General features: G+C 42.7%; 1 protein-coding gene across 7 annotated transcripts in view; it reads left to right on the top strand.

Moving 5' to 3' along the window:
- Window positions 1-2,277: 2,277 nt before the first annotated feature.
- The window catches only part of HCFC1R1 (host cell factor C1 regulator 1), a 67,565-nt gene continuing 47,032 nt past the window's right edge, over window positions 2,278-22,810 (top strand). For 4 of the 7 annotated variants that reach the window (XM_033945403.1, XM_033945404.1, XM_033945402.1 and 1 more), the window contains exon 1: window positions 2,305-2,501. The gene's annotated coding sequence lies outside the window, so the exon portion shown is untranslated. The other 3 variants (XM_033945400.1, XM_033945398.1, XM_033945401.1) reach the window with 3 other exon arrangements.

Genomic DNA, 22,810 nt, shown 5'->3' with positions numbered 1-22,810 from the left:
ATAAGGTTAGGGTCGCCCATAGGAGGGGAACAGCAGTAGTGAAAGAAGTAAACAGAGGTGGGGAAAAAGGAAGTACAGTAAGTAACAGTTTATAGGTTGTGAGCTACCTCTTCCCTGACCAATGGGCACCTAGACAGGAGGGACCAGGATGAGAGAACTATATAAAGTAAAGCCACAGACAGCTTTATGCAGTGTTGCCAGATGGGCAGTTTTCCCGCCCAATTGGGCTAGTTTTTAAGCTTGACGGTGGGAAATAAAGGGCTTGGGTGGGAGGCGGGTTTTTGGGTTTAAAAAAAAAATGTAACTGGCTATTTTGGGCGGGTAATGGTTTTTTTTTTTTTTTTCATTGGTTCTGCTGCAGCACAATGGGCCAATCACAAATGACCTTAGGAACTCTGAGGTCATTTGTGATTGGTCCAGTGAGCCCCAGCTGAACCAATGAAAATTTACAAATCTCGAGACCAGTCTGGCGGGAACAGCCAAGCCTCACTCTGGTATTGCCACCTACTTCTTTCAGCAGGTTTCAGTTTCAGTCCTGAGCACACAGCATACCAGTATCTGTTTTAAAGCTACTAAATCCAGCGGATTTGTCATTTTACAGACTCCTTTTCAGGCAGACATTTGTGTGGGGTGGGGAGTACAGGGATGAGATGCTGACTGGGAGCTAGAGGGATGAGTGAGAGATGCAGATGATGGGGTAAAGGAGAGATGCTGGCTTAGGAGTGGAAGATGCAATACACCAAGAAGAACATAACATAGAGAAGAGATTCTAGATGGGGACTGAGTGTTAATAGAGGGACACTGAAGTAATTCTGGACACAGAGAGGGACAGAAATGGAGAAGAATGCTTGATGGGGAGAGAAAATTGAGACAGGTACATATAAGGACAGCTAGACACAGGGACATTGCTTGAAAAGGGGTGATTCTGACAGAGGGATGATGGAAGCAGGAGAATGGAGAGGAACACAGAGGAGAGAAGCTCAGGATAGAGAAGGGAGGGGACAGATGCTGGACAGATGGGGCCAAAATGTAAAATAGGTGATCCTGGGAAGACAGTAAAAAAAACGACATAACAACCCCAAATAAAAGCAGAAAAAAGAATCTGGGACCTAAGTGAATGGATTGGGCATCCTTCCTGCCAGGGGATGTCTAGGGGGGGAGGGGCGGTTTCCAGAAAGAGGGACTGGGCATCGCTCCTGCCAGGGGATGTCTTGGGGAGGGGGGGAGTGGTGGCAGGAAGAATAGGACACTCCTGCAGCAGACATTTAGGGGTGGGGCTTTTGGGGGTTCTGGCAGGGGGGACTGGGCTTCCCTCCTGCTGGTCGTCTTCGCGGGAGGGGAGTGCTTGTTTTTATTGTGTTTTTCCTGGATGTTTTGCATTTGAGTTTTGGTCTTTTGTACACCATTATGGACTGTTTGGGATATGTGCAGTGTATAAATAAACAAACATTTAAATAAACAGTTTGTATTTGTATGACGTATTTGATAAATTAGAGGCATTTCCTGCGGCAATTGTTTGGGCTACTGACACAAGTTGGGCTACTTTTTGCCATGAGTTGGGCTGGAAATTTTTTTTGCCGTCTGGCAAGATTGGTTTTGTGTGCCTACAGTATGTATGACACTCTTTCTTGCAAGATAGTAAAATAAAACTATCTGCTGGTTCACATCGGAGTCCGTCCTGAGTTTATCCAAGGAGAGACTGTTATTTATCACATCGTGCTCCACGTTTCTTCTTTTTCTCCACTTTCTTTTTTTCAACCATCATCTTCTACCAACTACAGTACTTGCTCCGTCCTCCAGTTCCTCATGCTTTTCCATTTTACTGCCTGTTGCTCATCCCTTCTTTGCCGCTTCTGCTCAGCTAGTCGCGTCTTTTCTTCCACTTCGTACCATACCACCACCAGGTTTCACTCACTCCTCTCCCGATGGAACTGTTTCTTAAACCCTTCCCCTCCACGCTCTTAATGCAGGAGTCGTTTGTATTCCTCCTCGCCAAATGGCCGTTTGCTTTTCTTCCAGTTCTTTTTCTGTATTTCACACCCTCTCTCCAAATTTGGTAGAATCGTTTGCTTTTATTCTCTCTGAGACTACTTCATTTTTTCCTTCTTCCCCACCCCCAAGTGCTGTCAAATTGGACTACTTTGGTATTCGTAAGTCAAGCAATGAGCATTCCAAGCCTCAGTCTGGTTCTCAAATGGCCCCTCTTTCAGTGTGTTTCAAGACTCACTCTGGGGCTCCAATAGTCTCTCTCCGTGTGTTTCAAGACTCACTCTGGCGTCGCCACCTACTTCTTTCTGTACGTTTTAGAGCTTTGTGGTAATCGGTGATCGGTCTGTAATGTCAATGTGATAATTGCTTTTAGTCACCTCAGAAGTGGAGCTTGGAGGCTAGAGAACAAGGAGTCAGGATAAACAATTTCTTCTGCACACACACCCAATTTCGTGAGAGTTGCTGGCTTCAGGCATCTCAAGCAAAGTAAAGAAGGCTGGATATTTTTCTCGGTATATAGATTTGTTTTATGTACAAGTTTAATTGATTGTAAGAGCAGATATTGGAAAGTGCAAGGTTTTTATGAAATGCACACTGCAAAAGTAGAAATACTATGTTAATTTTTATTTAATTTGTTATATACTTCTTAGTTCCTACTACTACTATTTTATATCACTGAAAGGTGTGCATAGCTCTGTACATTTAATATGTCTGTTCAGAAGAGCTTAGAATCTAATTTGGACAGACAGGATTTTCTTGCTGAGAGACTGGTAGGATGGACATAGGTATCTTAAGGTGAGTTAGGAGTTGAAAGCAGCCTCGAAAAAGTGGACTTTTAGCTTGGATTTGAGTACTGCTAGAGATAGAACCTCAGGAAGTCTGTTCAGGCATACGATGCAGCAAGGGACAAAATTTGAAGTTGGTAGTGGAGGAGAAGGGTACAGATAGGAGGGACTTACCTGATGAACAGAATTCACGGGGGGGGGGGGAGAGCATAGGGGGGGATATAAAGTGAGGAGAAAGATTGAGGGACTGCAGAGTGAATGCACTTGTAGGTTAGTAGGATGAGTTTGAATGTATTCGGAAATGGTGGCTCTTACAGAATATAAGTCATGCAGCAGAATTTTGAATGGATTGAAGGGAGAGAAATTGTTGAGTGGAAGACCTGAGAGAGACAAATTGCAGTAGTCTAAGCAAGAGGTGATCAGTGTGTGGATAAGGGTTTTGGTATTGTGCTTGGAAAGGAGAGGTCAGATTTTGCTAACATTATAGAGGAAGACGTGACAGGCTTTAGCTGTTTGTTGGATCTGAGTGGAGAGGGGGAGAAAGGAGTCGAAGATGACCCCAAAGTTGCGAGCCAACAAGATAGGGAGGAGGAGAGTGTTGTCCACAGAAATAGAGAATGGAAGGAGGAGGTTTAGGAAAAATGAGGAGCTCGGTTTTAGCCATATTCAGTTTTGGATAGCAATGAGATTTCCAGGTGGCAATGTCGAACAGCCAGGCTGAGACTTAGGCCTAGATTTCTGTAGAGATATCTGGTGTGGAGAGGTAGATCTGGGAGTCATCAGCATAGAAGTAATACTGAAAGTCATGGGAAGAGATCAGTGTACTGAGGGAGTGGGTATAGATCAGTGGTCTCAAACTCGCGGCCTGCCAGGTACTATTTTGAGGCCTTTGGTATATTTATCATAATCACAAAAGTAAAATAAAACAGTTTCTTGATAAAATGTCTCTTTAGCTATAAATGACAATATTATTATTAAGACTTAGCCAAAAGAAAAGATTTATAAACTATAAAGAGTTTTACCTCATGCAAAATTGTCATTTCTGTAATAAGACATTAACTATTTTTTCTGAGGCCCTCCAAAAACCTACAAATCCAAAATGTGGCCCTGCAGAAGGTTTGAGTTCAAGACCACTGGTATAGATGGATAAAAGGAAAGGTTCCAAACAAGACATGGTCATATTTGTGTGAGTTGGTAATTAGTTTAACTGCTAAGTTTTGGATTATTTATAGACGTTGAGTATCTGGTACATGAATACTATTTAGGAGAGCATTGGAGTAATCAAGTTTAATGATGATAAAAGCAAAGTTTAAGTTTAAGTTAGCACCCAGAGTGCTCCCTGAATAAATAGATGTTTTACAGAGTAGAGCAGGGGTGTCCAACCTTTTGGCTTCCCTGGGCCGCATTGGCCAAAAAAAATGTTTCTGGGGCCGCAGAAACACACAAACGCTGCAGCATGACAGAGGAGGGAGCCGGCAAGATGATAAACACCCGGGGGCAGCAGAGGAAAACACTGCATCACCCTCGACCAGGGCCGCACAAAATACTTCACAGGGCCGCAGGTTGGACACCCCTGGAGTAGAGCGCCCTTAGCTTGAGGAAGCAAAAGCGAATAGTATTAAATATTTGTGGCTTGAAATTTAGGTGTTGATCTAGAATAACGGCCAGAACTTTAGAGGTAGGTTAAAAAATGACTGATGTTCCAGCTATACTGATAAAGTTTATAGGTTCTGGATTGCCTTTCCAGGAGAATATGAACCCCTAAGTCTTGTCTGGATTCAATATTAGTTTGTTTGATGATTGTTTTACCTGCAGGCAGAGTGGTCAGTTTTCCAATATGATGCATGGCTTTTAGAAATTGCTGTCATTATTTGTATGATGTGTATATGTATGCAGTGGTTGGGAGTCAATGTTATGTAACTGCATAGAAATGGAGTGCTTGTAACCGGAACAACAAACAGGCAGACTAAAGAAGGAAACATGCATTTGAGAGTGGGAGAATTTTTACAGCTGGTGAGTTCAGGCTCCAGATGAAGCATTCAGCGAAATGGAGCATCATAAGTAGCTGCTGGTTTTACAAAAGAAAGCTTATTTTCCTGCTGAAATTCCTTTTTTTTTTTTTATAGAAATGCTAACATTTGAACTGTTCCAGCTCTGCTAGCAAACTAAAAATAAAATGGGAGTTTGACTTTTAAAAATATAAAAAAATATTTATATTTACACTCGTACAAGTTGAATGGAAGGACACAATAATCTGCAAGGAAAGGTTTTCTGATCAATGACTTTGGGCTCCTTTTACAAAAGTGCGCGCTTAGCGTGCACTAAAATGCCATGCGCGCTAGCCACTACCGCCTCCTTTTAAGCAGGTGGTAATTTTACGGTTAGCGCACGCTATAGCGCTGATCCAGTGCATGCGCTAAAAATGCTAGTGCACCTTTGTAAAAGGAGCCCTTTGTGTTTAATTGACATGGAGGTTTAATAAGTAACCCGTGCTGAAAAGCATTACTGAGATCTGTTCCTTCCTTCTTTCATAGTGTTCCTCTGTAGTAATATTTGAGTGGTGTACACTTACTATTTTTTGGATTACTATATCTCATTAGGATTTTTGTAAGTTATTTGGCTTGAGTAGTAGAAAGTTAAAATTTTGAAAGCATGTCTTAAGGTAGGACAGATTTAGAGCCTAGATCAAACACGAAAACAAAAGTACTCAACTTCCGAGGCACTGACTTCGAACGCATGGGAGATTTCGTCCATCGGACACTGCAGAACCAAGCTACGACCAATGATGTGGAAGCTATGTGGTCATCCCTGAAATCTACCATACATGAAGCGACAAGCCTCTACATTAAATCAGTACACAAACAGCGGAGAAACAACAAACTCCAATGGTACTCCTCAGAAATCTCGCACCTCGTCAAGGAGAAGAAAAAAGCATTTATTTCCTACAAATGAACAGAGACTAGGGAAGCTAAACTAGAACATAGGGCGAGGTCTGCAGTGTCAAAATGGCAGTCAGGGAGGCCAAACTTCGAGTGGAAGAGACTCTGGCAAAGAACATGAAGAAAGGGGACAAATCCTTCTTCAGGTATATTAGTGATAGGAAAAAGAACACAGATGGGATAGTACGCCTTAGAAAACCAGATGGGAACTGCGCAGAATCAGATTCCAATAAAGCAGAACTACTGAATGAATACTTCTGCTCGGTCTTCACCTGCGAGGCACCGGGGCACGGTCCGCAGTTGCAGGCAAGGCCCAGCGTGGAAGACCCGTTTCAGAATTTCGAGTTCACACCTGGCGACGTCTACTATGAACTGGCAAGACTCAAAGTGAACAAAGCCATGGGACCAGACAATCTACACCCCAGGGTGCTCAGTGAGCTGCGTGATGTCCTGGCAGAACCGCTATCAGGACTCTTCAATCTCTCCCTAAGTTCGGGGAGAGTCCCCATAGAATGGAAAACAGCTAACGTCGTTCCACTGCACAAAAAGGGTTGCAGGGTAGAGGCTGCAAACTAGAGACCGGTGAGTCTCGCATCAATAGTATGCAAACTCATGGAAACACTAATCAAACGTAAATTAGACGCAATCTTGGATGAGGAGAATCTACGGGATCCCAGTCAACACAGATTCACCAAGGGTAGGTCCTGCCAATCCAATCTAATCAGCTTCTTTGACTGGGTAACAAAACAGTTAGACTTGGGAGAATCCGTGGATGTTGTAAACCTAGACTTCAAAGCTTTCGATAGTGTCCCGCATCGCAGGCTGTTGAGCAAGATGAAATCAATGGGGCTGGGAGAAACACTAACTACATGGGTCAATGACTGGCTGAGTGGCAGACTTCAGAGGGTGGTAGTTAACGGTACCCTCTCTAAAACATCGGAGGTGACCAGTGGAGTACCGCAGGGCTCAGTCTTGGGCCCGCTCCTTTTCAACATATTCATAGGTGACCTAACTCGGGGGCTTCAAGGTAAGGTAACGTTATTCACTGACAACGTCAAACTATGCAATATAGTGAGAGACGGCAATTCACCTGATAGTATGACACAGGACCTACATTTGTTGGAGCTTTGGTCCTCGACCTGGAAGCTGGGCTTCAACGCTAAGAAATGCAAGATCATGCACCTCGGCAGCAGAAATCCGTGCAGAACTTACACCTTGAATGGTGAGACCTTAGCTAGAACTTCAACAGAACGAGACTTGGGAGTGATCATCAGCGCAGACATGAAAACTGCTGATCATGTGGAGAAGGCTTCATCTAAGGCAAGACAGTTGTTAGGTTGCATCTGCAGGAGTTTCGTCAGCCGGAAGCCTGAAGTCATAATGCCATTATACAGAACTATGGTGAGGCCTCATTTGGAATACTGTGTACAATTCTGGAGGCCACACTACCGAAAAGATGTGCTGAGAGTAGAGTTGGTGCAACGGATGGCCACCAGGATGGTCTCGGGGCTCAAGGATCTATCGTACGAGGAAAGGCTGAAAAATTTGCAGCTGTAATCACTTGAGGAACATAGGGAGAGAGGAGACATGATCGAGACGTTTAAGTATATTACCGGCCGTATCGAGATGGAAGAAGAGATTCTCTTTCTCAAAGGACCCTCAGCCACAAGACGGCATCCGCTCAAACTCAGGGGCGGGAAATTTCATGGCGACACCAGGAAATATTTCTTCACCGAGAGAGTGGTTGATCCTTGGAACGAGCTCCCGGTGCAGGTGATCGAGGCAAACAGCGTGCAAGAATTTAAGAGCAAATGGGATGCCCATGTGGGATCCCTTAGAGAGTTAAGCCAAGGGAACTTGTCACCAGGAGTGGGATCCCTAGGATAGTAGACTTGGGGGTGGGTCAGTAGAGTGGGCAGACCTGATGGGCTATGGCCCTTATCTGCCGTCATCTTCTATGTTTCTATGTTACCAAGATTATTTTTCTTTGTAGTTACTTTTTCGCTATCAGCAGGGAAGTTTGTCCTTATCTATATGATTTGCATCAGTGGTGGATGGATGTCCCACAAAGTCTCTGCCTTCTTCAGACAACAAGGGACCTCCAAGACCACAGAAACCATTGTATCTAACATTTAAAATAGATTGGAGTTGCTAAATTCAGTAGAAATGACTCACTACTCCACACACAATAAAAGTGCTGAATCACTACTGCATGCAAAAAGCTGGCAACAGACTGTGCCATAAGTGCTTCAACAGCAAACTTGGAAGCCCACTGCTGCGAGACTGATTAAAACAAAAGCTATTGTGATTGGAATGGGTCTCTAGCCCATAGTACAGTGGTTCCCAACAAGTTGTTTTGTTGTTGGTTTTTTTTTTTTTTTGGGTATTGGAGCATACTCACAGTACTGGGTTCATCACCTTCCCAAAATACAGGGTGCCCAGAAAAACACTCCTTGATTTTAAATGGTTACAAAACCAAAATTTATTGGAATATTCTTTCACCTTTGAGGCTACAGTTTCATCAACTCATAAAGTTTCATATAGTATTTGTTGATTACATACACTCGATGTGCGCCCCACCTGTTACATCAATGTGATAATCGAGCTCGGCCAGACTCTCCAAAACATATCCGGCGTGATCACGTTTATAGCTTCAGTGATGCGTTCCTGCAGAACATCCATAGTTGCAGGTAAGAACATAAGAATTGCCGCTGCTGGGTCAGACCAGTGGTCCATCGTGCCCAGCAGTCTGCTCACGCGGTGGCTCTCTGGTCAAAGACCAGCACCCTAACTGAGAATAGTAGTGGAGGTACATACACTCTGGACCTGTTTTACGAAGCCGTGCTAGTGGCTGCGCTGCAGTAACAGCCCTGAAGCCCATAGAGATTTAAAGTCTTTGGGGCTGTTGCTGTGCGGCTTCGTAAAACAGGGGGTCTGTCTTTCACGTACCCACAAAGGAAAAATCTCAAATAGTAATGTCCGGTGATCTCGGGGGCCACTTGAGGAACGCCTGGTCATTTTGTCGCTTTGCATTGTGTGAAGGTTGTAACTTCTGCACCAATTGCAGCTTATAAGGGTGAAAGTGCAAGCGATTGTGTAAGATCTTGCTAACCGTGCTTTTTGGGACTTGTATTTGCTGTCATCCAATAAGTTTTGATTTTGTAACCATTTAAAATCAAGGAGTGTTTTTGTGAGCACCCTGTAAATCCAGACCATTTGTCTTACTAATGGTAATTTGGTTAACCATGTGATTTCAAATCATAAGCGTGAGTTATAAATAATAATAAACATTAAACTATAAGTAAAAGTTGAGGCTGTCATAGTTTTTCAATTCTTGTTAGTTACCGTATATAGATTCAAGGTTTATTAAATATTTGATGAATCGCTATATCTTTATACAAAGCGATGTACATAATAATAAAATAAGTTAAGTTAAAATACATACAGTATATATAAACAATAGAAGTCCGACATGACCAACAACAATTGGGAGGAAAGGGGAGTTAAAGTTACATCTATTATATTGAGAAATACATTTAAGGAAAAAACATTGGGGAGTAAGGGGATTTTTAAAAGCAAAAATTCATAAAATAAAGTAAATTTTAAAAAGAAATGTTTAAAATGTTAAAATGTTTAAAAAGAAATGTTTTCAGGGATTTCTTGAAGGAAGAAATGTCTTTTTCAATTTTTATGTATTGGGGCAATGAATTCCACCATTGGGGGCCAACTACAGAGAACATATCTAATCTTCGAGTGCCTATTATTTTTAAGGAGGGAACAACTAATAGATTTTGGGAAGATGATCTAAGTGCGCGTGCGGAACTATGGGGAATTAACATTTTTGAAATGCACTGAGGTTCATTGAATATCAAATTTTTAAATATAAGTAGCAAGACTTTAAACTGTATGCGCTGGCAAATAGGGAGCCAATGTGATTCAATGAAAAGTGGAGTTACATGATCGAATTTTTTGGCATCATGGATTAATTTAATAGCAGTGTTTTGAACAATTTGCAGTTGTCGTTTTTCTTTTTGAGTGATATTAAGTAACAAAGAATTGCAATAGTCTATTTTTGCTATTACTAGAGAATGAATTAAGATATTGCGAGATTTGGATTCAAGGAATTTGGATATAGATCTAATTAAATGTAATTTATAGAAACAGACTTTAACTATATTGTTGATATGATCTTTAAATTCTAATCTTTCATCAATTATAACTCCTAAGATTTTCAATTTGGGAACAATTTCAATTGGCGTATTATTAAGAAGGAAAGGCGAATTTAATCTGATGTCTCTTTTCCAATTAAAAATCATAGCTTTTGTTTTATTTATATTTAATGCTAATTTATTATTATTAAGCCAATTTTGAACAAGTTCGAGTTTTGTATTTAAAGATTTAATGTCTTCTTGATTTTCAGGATTGAATGGGTGAATTAATTGAATGTCGTCTGCGTATGAAAAAGCAGTAAAGCCAACAGACTGGCATAGATTCAGTAATGGTGCAAGATAGATATTAAATAAAAGGGGTGATAAAATAGAGCCTTGAGGAATTCCAAAGGTCGTTGTATATGCATCAGAATATTCTTTATTAAATTTAACACAGGAAGTTCGATTAGTGAGATATGATGTAAACCAGTTAAGAACTTGATCGCAGAACCCAATTGATTCTAATCGACTGAGAAGTAGATCGTGGTCTATTGTGTCAAATGCTGCAGAGATATCTAGGGAAAAAAAGGCGACAGATTTATGATGGTCTAGGAAATAGTGAATGTTATTTGTTAGACCAATTAGAGAATGTTCCGTATTATGGTGTTTGCGGAAACCTGTCTGATTAGGATGCATAACATTAGTTGATTCAATAAAATCGGAAACTTGATTAAATATCAATTTTTCAGTCAATTTGGCTAAAAAAGAGATATTTGCAATTGGGCGATAATTTAAAGGGTCGTTTCTACTACTTTTGAGATCTTTTAGCAAAGGAATGATAGTTGCAGTTTTCCAGAGCGCAGGAACAAGTGATGAGATTATCACTTGTTTGAATCTTCAACAAATGCAGAGGTGAGGCAGGAAACAGTTTTTCAAAGCTGATAGGGAAAGAAATTCTTCCACTATATTTTTTGGGGGAAATAGCTTGCTGCTGTTTTTTCTGTTGCATCCTGCCTGCTGAGGTAGGATCTATTACACTTCATACTATTTCATACCTATTTCCCTTGCACATGCTATTTCTACTGTACCTACCAATCCTCTCTTCAATGTTGGATAGTGTTGCACAATTCAGGGAAAAATTTTCGATTCAATTTAGCCTATTGAATCGATTCATTTCACTTTTCCTGCCCAATCGGGCATTTTTTTCCCCCCAAACATCCTGATGTGTTTATTTTGTAGCACTTTCCACCAACCCCACCCCCACGCCAGCACCATGGTGTAGACAAAATAAATAAAAAAAGATTTTTCCTCTCTCTTAAGTCCTAGCTCACGTTCCCTGTCTAACACCAGCTCTGGCATGATATACTGTACATTTCAAATCTGACATATTGTAGTCCCAAAATAGAAAATAAAATGATTTTTTTCTACCTTCCACTGCCATATCCAACATTTGTTTCTTTCCCACTCTCTCTCTCTGCCTTGTGCCCTGGGTCGAATCTCTCTATTCCCCTCTATGAAACTTCTTTCCCTTCCTCCCCTTCATTATGCTGTGCAACATTTTTTTCTCTCTCCCTGCCCTCTACCCTATGTCCAACATTTCTCTCTCTCTCTTCTCAATACATGTCTCTCTCCCCTCTACCATATGCAGAATTTCTCCCTCTCAACCCTTTCTATTTCTTCTCTCCTTTCCTCTCCTCCACCCCAACAATTCTTCCTCTCTCCTCTTCCACCATATGCATCATCTTTCCTCCCCTCCTATCCCCATGAGCAGCAGCTTTCCTCCCCTCCACCCATTCTCCTGTGTAACAGCTTCCCATCCCCTTGTACGGTAGTTTTCCATCCCTCTCTCCCATCCCCCTATGCAGCAGCACTCCACCGACTCTCCAACCGTGAGACCTGACATTCCTCCAAGGCCTCCTAAAGCAGCGGCGACAGTGGACAGTCAGCATCGCCATTCCATGTGTGAAGGGAAGGAATATAAAGGTAGGATTATACTGCCATTCCTCGGGACAAAATGAGCAGACAGATGAAGAAATGTTTTCAGAGATTAGGAAAGCTGGAGAAACAGGCAACAGTATTATAATGGGTGATTTCAATTACTATAGCAAAATGAGAAGCATATAACAGCAAGAAAAATTATATGCTAAACACTCAATTCAGGCAAGCTCGATTATGCAGAATCCTAATTGAACAAAAATAGAGGAGCACCAATACAAAAATTGGAGAAAAAAGGAACCTCAGCCCATGAAGCCTTTTAACTGAGATTCCTTTTTTCTCCAATTTTTGTATTGGTGCTCCTCTATTTTTGTTCAATTAGAGTTCTGCATAATTGAGCTTGCCTGAACTGAGTGTCTTCTAGCATATAATTTTTCTTGCTTGTTATATGATTTCAATTACCCCAATATTGACTGGTTAAATGTTACACCGGGGAGTGCTAGGGAAGTAAAATTAAATGACTGCTAGAGAGCTGCACGGGGGCGATAGGAATCCGCGGGACCCGCGGGTTCCCCCTTTGGGTCATGGGGATCCCATGGGGACACCCCATCGGGTCACGGGGATCCCGTGGGAACCCCCCTTGTGGTCTCAGGGATCCCGCAAGGTTGGAGGCAGCTCGATCTGAGAGGCTCGTCTTCTTTTCCTGCCTCCTGCATGTAGCCGACCCGGAAGTAGGCTTCACGTCAGTCACGTGCAGCGTGTTCCCAGTGTCTTTCAAATAAAGTTTGTTGCTTCCTTCCCCCCTCTTGACGTCGTCACCTTACCTTTTTAAATATCTAATTTTCACCGCGCTTTCTCAGCAGTGTTCTCCAGTTTTTCTGTAGACACTAATTCTTGCCTTATCTTCACCATATGTAAGTCCTATATATCCTATTTTTATTTTTGAACATTTTTACTTCCTTTTTCTAGTCTCTCTTTTGTTACCTTTGACTAGTTTCATTTTCTCCCTGCAAGCATGTGCCACGTTAATCTTTTTTTTTCTTTTGTTTTTCACTTTCAAGTTTTCATCGCTTCAACTCAAGTGTGAGTGTTTATGGTGCCAATATTCAAGACAGGTAGATTCAGTGGTTTTATTTTATTCAATATGATTCTTCCCACTGTCAATGTTTTTTCTTTCCTGCTGTTTCATGCATACTCCAAGCCACACTTGGCTTTCCGTTTTGAGTTTCTTATTTTCCCATAGCTGCCCCAGCCTTCAGTTTTCATTTTATTTTTGAATTATCCTTTGGCCACATATTTGTTTCGTTTTAAGTTTCTATTTATGACTCTTAGCCAGCTTTATAACCCTGCATGCTTATTTTCAAATTGCCTTTCCATTAGCTTTATCTTGGCTGCAATCGTATGTCATGACTGTTTTCTCTCATTGACTATATTTCCCTCACTCTCTTTTCTGGTGTATTTCTGGTGTATTTGAGTATTTCATACATCCCATTTGTCCCTCCACATTTTTATTTTCAAACTTTTTTGCTTAGATATGCTTTTTTATTTTCAAGAGCCTCATATAAACTGTTTGTTCTTGCCATGCATTTATTTCACTGTAGGTCGCCATGCATTTAATTGTGTACATAATAGTTTACCATCTTATTTTATTTTATTCTGTTACTGCTCTGATGACTTATTTTAGCATTGTATTACATCACTTTTGCATGATGTTTTATTTTGTATGTCATCTCATTTTTCTTCTGGTTTAATGACTTATCTAGCACTTTACTTTTTGCTCTACTAATGTCATCCCATTACCCCCCAATCAGTGTTCCCGCTAAGCTGCGCTGGCGTGCGCTGGCGCACAAAATATTACATCGCAGCGCACAAGTTTCTTTCACAGCGCACACACGCGTCGCAAAGGTAAGGGGAGGCTGGGGGAGGAATCGGACGTCGGGGTGGGGGTGCGAGGGTTCACGGAAGTTTCGCCCCCCACATTTCGCCCCCAGCAATTCGCCCCTCACATTTCGCAGTGGGCGCGACTGGAATCAAGCGCGGGCGGAGTTGAGAGGAAGCGGCGGCCGTGGCTCAGGCCAAGCGCCGGCGCGGCACCACGAAAGGGGACGGAAGTGGCGAGAGTCCGGCGCTTGTCGTTCTCCTCAGGCGACGCTGTGCCTGCACGTCCTCCTCAGAGCCTTGTTTTGTTCATCCGCCGCTCCGCTCCGCTGCCTGAAATGTGGCGTACCAAGGGGGGGCGGTCCGACGATGGGAAGCAGAGAGAGCTTGGGGCAGCCGCAGTGGTGGCTTTGGGGCCTGTTTCCATGGATGGTGGCAGCAATGGCTTTGTGGAGGGTAGGGAGAAAGAAAGAAAGGGGGCAGGCAGGGAGACAGAAGGGAAACAGAAAAAAAGAAAGGGGGGCATCAAGAGAGAAAAAAGAAAGAAAGGGCAGGGAGAGAGGAAGAAAATGTTAGGGGAGGGAATGAGGTCTGGAGGAGAGGAAGCATACAGGCTGAAAGAAGGGAAGAAAGATTGGATGCACAGTCAGAAGATGAAAGTGCAACCAGAGACTCATGAAATCACCAGACAAGGTAGGAAAAATGATTTTATTTTAAATTTAGTGATCAAAATGTGTCTGAATTTATATATGCTGTCTATATTTTGCGCTATGGCCCCCTTTTACTAAATCGCAATAGTGTTTTTTAGCGCAGGGAGCCTATGAGCGTCGAGAGCAGCGCTGGGCATTTAGCGCAGTTCCATGCGCTAAAAACTGCTATTGTGGTTTAATAAAAAGGAAGAGGGGTATATTTGTCTATTTTTGTATGGTTGTTATTGAGGTGACAATGCATAGAGTCATCTGCCTTGACCTCTTTGAAAAAAACCCAGAATAGGAATGATAATTAACATTTTCTCAGCGTATAGTGTGCTTTGTGTTTTTTAATTTTATTATTGGTAGATCATTTTGACTTGGTCATTTTAAAGTAGCTCGCAAGCCCAAAAAGTTTCTATTTATTTATTGCTTTAGGAGACATATGTCACTGTTTCTGTGGTGTTGCATTTTATGCAGAGTCCAGCTTCTTGCTGGTTCAATTTAACCTTTGTCTGTGTATTTCTATTTTATCCCCCCTTTTACAAAACTGTGGAGCGTTTTTTAGCGCCAGCCGTGGTGGTAGCAGCTCTGATGCTCAGAATTCTATGAGCATCAGAGCTGTTACCAATGTGGCTAAAATCCACACTACAGTTTTGTAAAAGGGGGAGGGGTTAGTTTGTGATGACATATTCCATACTAGGCGAAGGTATTTTCTGTGTTCTGTGTGTTCGAAAGACATGGTTTTCTGTTAGGATTGACGGTGTAGGATTGATCTGTGCTGGTCTGGCTTGTTTAGTTTTACAATGGGTGTATTGATGTACTGCTCACTGCAATATGTAAGATGCTGCCTTTTCCTAGTTACTCATGTGTGACGTGTGGCTTGTTACTAAAAATCATGTTTTGCGTACAGATGGGGGGTGCCAAAAAATGATGGGCCCCGGGTGTTACATATGCTAGGTACGCCACTGTATATAAAGATACCAGAAAGCTGGCGAAGCAAAAACTTTAAGTAAATTGTTATTATTTTAAGTTTTGAGTATTTAACCCTCCCACAATCTCATGGGCACTTGTCCTCCGCGCCTGCTCATAAATTTGTGGAGTATGTAACTTGTCGCTCATGCATATTTTTTTTTGCACACACCTCATCAATCCTTAGAGGGAACATTGCCCCCAATGTGTTTTTCTCAATTGTTTGATAATTGCTTTATATGACTTTAAATTGCTTCTTAATTGCTTTATATGACTCTCCTCTACCGTTCTATGTAAAATTGTGGCTTAAGTGCTCTGTCATGGTTTATTTGCTTTGAGAGACGTTCCTGGGGCTTAGGTCCCAGAGGCAAGATGTTCCTGGGGCTTAGTTGAGCTACAGGATATTGGGCTGTAAGAGCAGCGGGCGGTAGAAGGCCCTGAGGGCAGTCAGCCAAGGCCCTTCCCTCCCGCTGTGGCTCAGGGGGGGAGGGGGGGCATCGCTGCAGCTGCAGTCTCCACCGCTGTCAGTCTTTCTCCTCTTGGAGTTGGGCCCACATCTCCGGCAGTGCAGCCTTTGCTGCCACTGACCGGCCGGCCCCAGTCACCACCACACGGGCTGAGGGTTGACCTTAGCCCGAGCGCCAGTTCGCTTATGGCCTGTTGTATCTTGTTTAGCCCGGCCAGCTGACTATTAGCTGTGGTAGGCTAGTTGCGGGTTAGTTTACAGCACTTTCTCTCTTGATTAGAGTTTATTCTATCCGCTCCTTCTTGGTTCATACATGTGGAAGAGTGGACTGGAAGTTGGATCAGCTACCTCAGTGCCTGAGGTTGCCACGGTATCTCCTTGGGACTCTGGGGAAGACATTTCTCACTTTGTGGCATTCTTCTTGACTTTGGTCAGCAGTTTGCCTCCTGTGGGAGCCTTATGGACTTTGTGCTTTGAGAAGGCAACAGTTAGAGGGGGAGTCTTCACTTGTCATGTTTCCAGGCTTGATTTTCTAGAACCTTGCAAGGAGAGAGGGTCTGGTTTGTGGCAGGGCTCATGGGTTTTGCCATCAGCTAAAGACCATTGCCAGACCTGATGGTTTCATTCCACAGGAGGTTATTTGGGGCTTGGTGGTCACGATGGGAGGCTGCTTTGCACTTATTATATTCGTGGAGGGGCACTGTAGCTGTGAATTCCACAGTGTGGTGCTCTCATGGGATATATACTCTCTGGAATTTCGTATCTCCTTGGACATATGCTGCAAGGCAGGATTTGGGGACAGGGTATTTCAAGTTCGCTTGTTTATTTCACTCCCTACGTTTGGGACTGCTATGGTACATCCTACTAGTCTCTGGATTCATCTGCTGTTGATGACAAGGAAGGTAAAATTATGTCCTTACCTGATAATTTTCTTTCCTTTAGTCACAGCAGATGAATCCAGAACCCCACCCTATTGTGGGGTTTGTCGCTCTCAAGCGTGGTTTGGGCATGCTTTTCAGCTGAAATTGCATTCTCGATTTTAAAGCATCAGTGGTTTGGGTAACGCATATGAGGGAAAATTTAATATGTCTCATATATTTCATGCCTTTTATATGCTTTATTTCAACTGCTTTGAGAAGAAACAAAATGCTGTGAAATTTGAAGGAATTAGATCAGAGAGGCCTCTTGCAAGTTAGCAGGAGTTTTTTTTTAAATTGTATCACATAAAATGGTATAGATTTGTTAGGGAAAGAAAAACTTTAAACTTCTAAAGAAACGGGAAAGAAATAAGGTGCCTGTTTTATTATACCATTCTTTAAAAGCTGTTAACTTTGTTTTCTTTCAGGGTTCATTGACTCTGCATCTCAGAGCACAAACATTACACCTCCCAATTGGTTTTCTAGCTGGACATCTAAGCTATCTTTGTGCACACTAGTTTTATTTTGTGACAGAGTGTATTGCAACAGAAAAAGAAATTATATATCAGAAATGTATGTCGGAAAAATTAAAGAAGTCAACCACTTTATTAACATCTCCCACTCACCCTCCTTCCCCCTCTCTTCTGCTTCTGTTGATGAATTTTCCATGTTGCTTAGTGATCTTTCTGACCTATTCTTCCCACTCCTGATTGATAGTAAGATCTCATGTGATAAGTCCTCTAGAAAGCAAGAATAACTTACTGAAAGACAAATCACTGCCTGGCTGGTCCGGAACTTCCTCTCTGACATCAGAATTTATGTCGGGGGGGGGGGGGGAGGGGGGCGAGGCTTGTACACACCTGGCCTCATGTTGGGGAAGCAGGGAGAAATTGGCAGCGGTGGCTTGGGGGGGGGAGAGAGAGAAAGAAAAACAGAATGAAAGGGGGCAGGGAGAGAGAGAAAGACATAAAGAAAGGGGGCAGCGGGAGAGAAAAACATAAAAGAAAGAAAGGGGGGCAGGGCGAGAGAAAGAAAAGGGGGGCAGGGAGAGAGAAAGAAAAAGTTGGACTCATGGAGGGACCGAGAGAGATGTTGGTTGGGGAATGGAATGAGGTCTAGAGGAGAGGAAGCATGCAGGAGGCAGAAAGAAATATTGGATTTACAGTCAGAAGAAGGAAGTGCAACCAGAGACTCATGAAATCACCAGACAGCAAAGGTAGGAAAAATGATTTTATTTTAAATTTAGTCATCAAAATGTGTCCGAATTTATATCTGCTGTCTATATTTTACATTATGGCCCCCTTTTACTAAATTGCGATAGCGGTTTTTAGTGCAGGGAGCCTATGAGCGTTAGGAGCAGCACGTGGCATTCAGCGCAGCTCCCTGTGGTAAAAACAGCTATCGCAGTTTAGTAAAAGGGGAGGGGGTATATTTGTCTATTTTTGTATAATTGTTACTGAGGTGACATTGCATATTTTAAAGTCATCTGCCTTGACCTCTTTGAAAAAAACCCCCGAATATAAATAATAATTAACATTTTCTGTGCGTACAGTGTGCTTTGTGTTTTTTTAAATTTTATTGTTGGTAGATCATTTTGACTTGGTCATTTTAAAAGTAGCTCGCAAGCCAAAAAAGTGTGGGCACCCCTGATATAGACGTTAAAATATTTGAAAGATGTTAATATACACTCCCCCCTCAATATTTGCGGGGGTTAGAAACAAGGTTAACCTGCAAATAAGAAAAATTAGCAAATAACTTTAGGGCTGACTGACCCATCCCCGCCTCCCGGACCTCTTCGCAATCTTCCCATGTTCCTGCCCCATGCAAACCCTTGAACAAAAATGGCTGTTATGAGTTCCCACTGCACTGCGAAGGGGAAGGCCCGCTATTTTGAAGAGACAGGCTTGCTGGCCAGAGGGAGTGGGCATCCCTCCTGCTGTCCTGTAATTTAAAGGTTGGGGGCCAGCGGGGGTTGGGGGGACCCTGGTGGCAGGAGGGAGTGGGCATCCCTCTTGTCAAGGCGCAGGGGTGTATAGGTAGGTCCAGGCAGTGGTGACTGAGGCAGGAGAGTAGTGGGCATCCCTCCTGACAAACTTTAACAGGGTTTTGGGGAGGGGGGATGTCGTGGGGATCTGGACTGTGGCAGGCTACGGGGAGGGGGTTGGCATGAGAGGAGACATTTCTTTCTGCTGCAGTCCCTGCTAGTCAATCAGCTGAGCCGGTAGGACTCGGGGAGAGTTGTGGCTCAGTTGATCGTGGCAGGTAGAGCAGCTTTGACAGAAGGGAGAAGTTGTGCTTAGTAGTGCTTCCCGATTTCTGATTCAAATCGATTCACTGATTTGAATTAGGTGACTCGATTCAAATCGATTTGTTTAAAAAATAAAAATAAAAAAATCAGCCTTGCTGATTCAGTTACCAACCCTCCCCTCTCGCCCCCTAAAGCAGGAGTGGCAGCACTGAATCTTGCTGGCTTGCTGCTGTAGGGGGCGAGGGGGGAGGGTCAGTTGGGAAGTGCTGCCTTGGCCCTTTGCAGCATCCTCCGACTTCCCCCCTGGCCTCTCCACTCTTACCTAAAGATAATCGGCAGCCTACAGAGAGGATCATGATGCTGTAGCGATCTTTGCAAGCTACCGTCGTCCTTGGCACCATGTTGGCTCTGCCGTGATCCTGCCCCTGATGTCAGAGGAGGGGCGGGACCTTGGTAGAGCGAACATGATACTGAGGATGACGGCAGCTTGCAAAGATCGCTACAGCACTGCAATCCTCTCTGCAGGCTGCCAATTATCTTAAGGTAAGAGCGGGAGGCCTTCGGGGGGGAGGTTCAGGCCTTCGGGGGGGGAGGTGCAGGCCTTCAGGGGAGGGAAGTACATGGAGGGAAGAGGGGGTTCAGAGATATGCATATACCTGATTGGGGGGAAGAAATAATGGGTCTAAATACAGGAGAGGGAGAGAAGTGGTGGATATTGAGATTTAGGGAGAGAAGGAAAAGAAAGGGAGAGAAGGACACAAGGGATGGTGTAGAGGGGGTGGATGGAGGATAGAGATACTAGATAGGAGGGTAGTTGGGAAGAGAAAGGGAGAGCTGGTGGACCCTGGGGTGGTGGGAAGGAGGGAGAGATGCTGGAAGAAGGGTAGTTGAGAAAAGGAGAGATGGTGGATCTGGGGATGGTGGGATCTATCGATGCAGCTGCAGGGATGGAGATGAAAAAAAGGAAAGATGCCAGATCTCTGGGGGAGGGAAGGGAAATAGAAGGGGAGGACAGAGATGGAAGATAGATGGTTAGCACGGAGAAAGAAGGAGACCTTGATCAGAAGACGCATTGGATTTGGATTAATCGCATTGGATTTGGATTTTGCGATCAAATCCAAATATTTTACATAAACTTAAATAAACTTGAAACTTGAAGACAGCCAGAGCCTGGGACCAACATGATTTGAATAATGACCAGACAACAAAAGGTAGAAAAAATTATTTTATTTTTTGTTTTGAGATTACAATATGTCAGATTAGAAATGTGTATCCTGCCAGAGCTGGTGTAAGACTGTGAACGTGAGCTAGGATTTAACAGAGAGAGGAAAAATCTTTTTTGTTTGTTTATTTTGTTTACACCACAGCACCAGTGTGGGTAGGAGAAGGCAAAGGGGGTGAAGAGGCTATAAAATAATCCCACCAGTATGTTTGAAAAAAACACCCAATTGGGCATGAAAATTGAATCGAATCGAAAAATTGATTCAATAGGCTGAATTGAATCAAATCAAATTTTTTTTTCCTGAATTGGGCAGCACTAGTGCTTAGCGATTGCTCTTCTGAATAAGTACCAGGCACAGTTCCTCCCTCCCTTTACTGGCAATTCTCCACACAAATAGTGTGCATATAATTTGCATGCTGTTAGGCTAAGAATCATCCGTAAAAGTCAAATCACTTCCACTATGGCCATTATATTGACTCATAATAAATATCTTAAAAATACGTATTGTGAAATCCAGTTATGAGCAGGGATTCATCCAGACCATATATACCAAAGATATAGCTGACAAACTAGAAATCAAAAAAGTGAAAAGGAGAAAAATAAACCTCAATTGAGGGATGTTGGGACTACACAAGTACCCAACCCTCCACTCATCATCACGGGTTTATAAAAAACTCCAAAACATGTATAAATAATCAATTCTCACGTTTTTCATTCATACAAAATCTTCTTTTTGTTATTTTCTCAAAGTCTTTTTTATAAATTCAATGTAAATGTCAAGCAATAGAAGGCCCGAATCCCAAACTTAACCACATTAATTGGCGAGGACTCCAGCTGGATACAATAAGTGTAAGCAGTTTTTAGAGATATGAAGCATACAAATGGAACTGTGAAAAAATACACTCATCTGAAATCGAGGGTTTTCACCAAAGGCTTCCAACTCAAAATCCAGTACTACCAGTAGACAGTAAGAAGCAGAGAGATATTCGAGTTGGCACTTTTCCCCTGAAGTAGCCCTTGCCGGGCGAAACAGAAAGTCTTTTCTGTAAGGGGATTTTGAGTTGGAAGCCTTTGGTGAAAACCCTCGATTTCAGATGAGTGTATTTTTTCACAGTTCCATTTGTATGCTTCATATCTCTAAAAACTGCTTACACTTATTGTATCCAGCTGGAGTCCTCGCCAATTAATGTGGTTAAGTTTGGGATTCGGGCCTTCTATTGCTTGACATTTACATTGAATTTATAAAAAAGACTTTGAGAAAATAACAAAAAGAAGATTTTGTATGAATGAAAAACGTGAGAATTGATTATTTATACATGTTTTGGAGTTTTTTATAAACCCGTGATGATGAGTGGAGGGTTGGGTACTTGTGTAGTCCCAACATCCCTCAATTGAGGTTTATTTTTCTCCTTTTCACTTTTTTGATTTCTAGTTTGTCAGCTATATCTTTGGTATATATGGTCTGGATGAATCCCTGCTCATAACTGGATTTCACAATACGTATTTTTAAGATATTTATTATTAGTTTCACGTTTGTGCCTCAACAAATTGTTAGCATTATATTGACTCACCAGATTTTACTGTCGAGTTTTGAGAATCTGGCCCTCAGTCTCTGCTTAATAGAAAGACATGTGAGTAGCTACGAGCTCTATATAATATTAGTGTTGATTGCACATAGTTTTGGTATTTGTTTTAAGCAGTTACTTGAATGTTATAATGTTAATTGATATTTCCTTAGCAAAGCAGCAGATGAATCCAGAGACCAATGGGATAGCTCACATCTACCAGCAGGTGGAGATAGAGAAACTGATTAACAGGTGTACTTATTTGCTGGCACTCCTCCTGTCTCATCAGTATTCTCTATCTCCCAGCAGGTTGAAGTCGCTATTCAACTAGCTCCTGGATTCTGGCTGTGACTGGAACTTTATTACCTCCTGTTGAGGTTTTCTCTTCAGTGAGACTGCCATTCTGTTTCTCCTGTTGAGATTTTTTCTCTTCAGTGAGACAGGGGTGTCCGGCTAAACGGGGCCGGCTTTAGAGGTTACACTTGGGCCCCCCCTTGTCCCTGCCTCACCCTCCCTCCGATGATAGAGGGTCTGCCTTTGTCCCTAATTTTTCTTCTTTCCCTTAAAAAAAAAACAAAAAAAACCAAAAAGGGACTTCCAGCTAGTTTTGCCCTGCTAGTACTAAGCATTTGCCAGCACTACTAACAAGGTGGTGAGTATATGTTTATCCCAGGACAAGCAGGCATGATATTCTCACATGTGGGTGACGTCATCTACGGAGCCCCGGCGCGGACAGCTTTTCAAGCAAACTTGCTAGAAGTTTCAAGTTTGCACACTGCACCACGCATGTGCGTGCCTTCTGCCCACTAGAGGGCGCATCCCACCTCGTGGTCCTCAGTTCAAATTTTTCCGCGGAGCAAGAAAGCCCTGTGGATCTGAGCTCCAGTGTTTTTGCCTTCTAGCTGCCGCGTTTAGTTTGTTTATTGATCGGATTAATCGCGGTGCTGCTTTATTTTTCGTCCGTTTTACAAAAAAAAAAAAAAAAAAAAAAAAATAATAATAATTGTTTTTCGTTGGGCTCCGGGGGCTCCCGGAAGCCTGAGCCGGGGAACGTCGG

The sequence above is a fragment of the Geotrypetes seraphini genome, chromosome 5 (assembly GCF_902459505.1).
Source record: "Geotrypetes seraphini chromosome 5, aGeoSer1.1, whole genome shotgun sequence".
NCBI lineage: Eukaryota > Metazoa > Chordata > Amphibia > Gymnophiona > Dermophiidae > Geotrypetes > Geotrypetes seraphini.
This window is presented reverse-complemented; position numbering and strand designations above follow the sequence as displayed.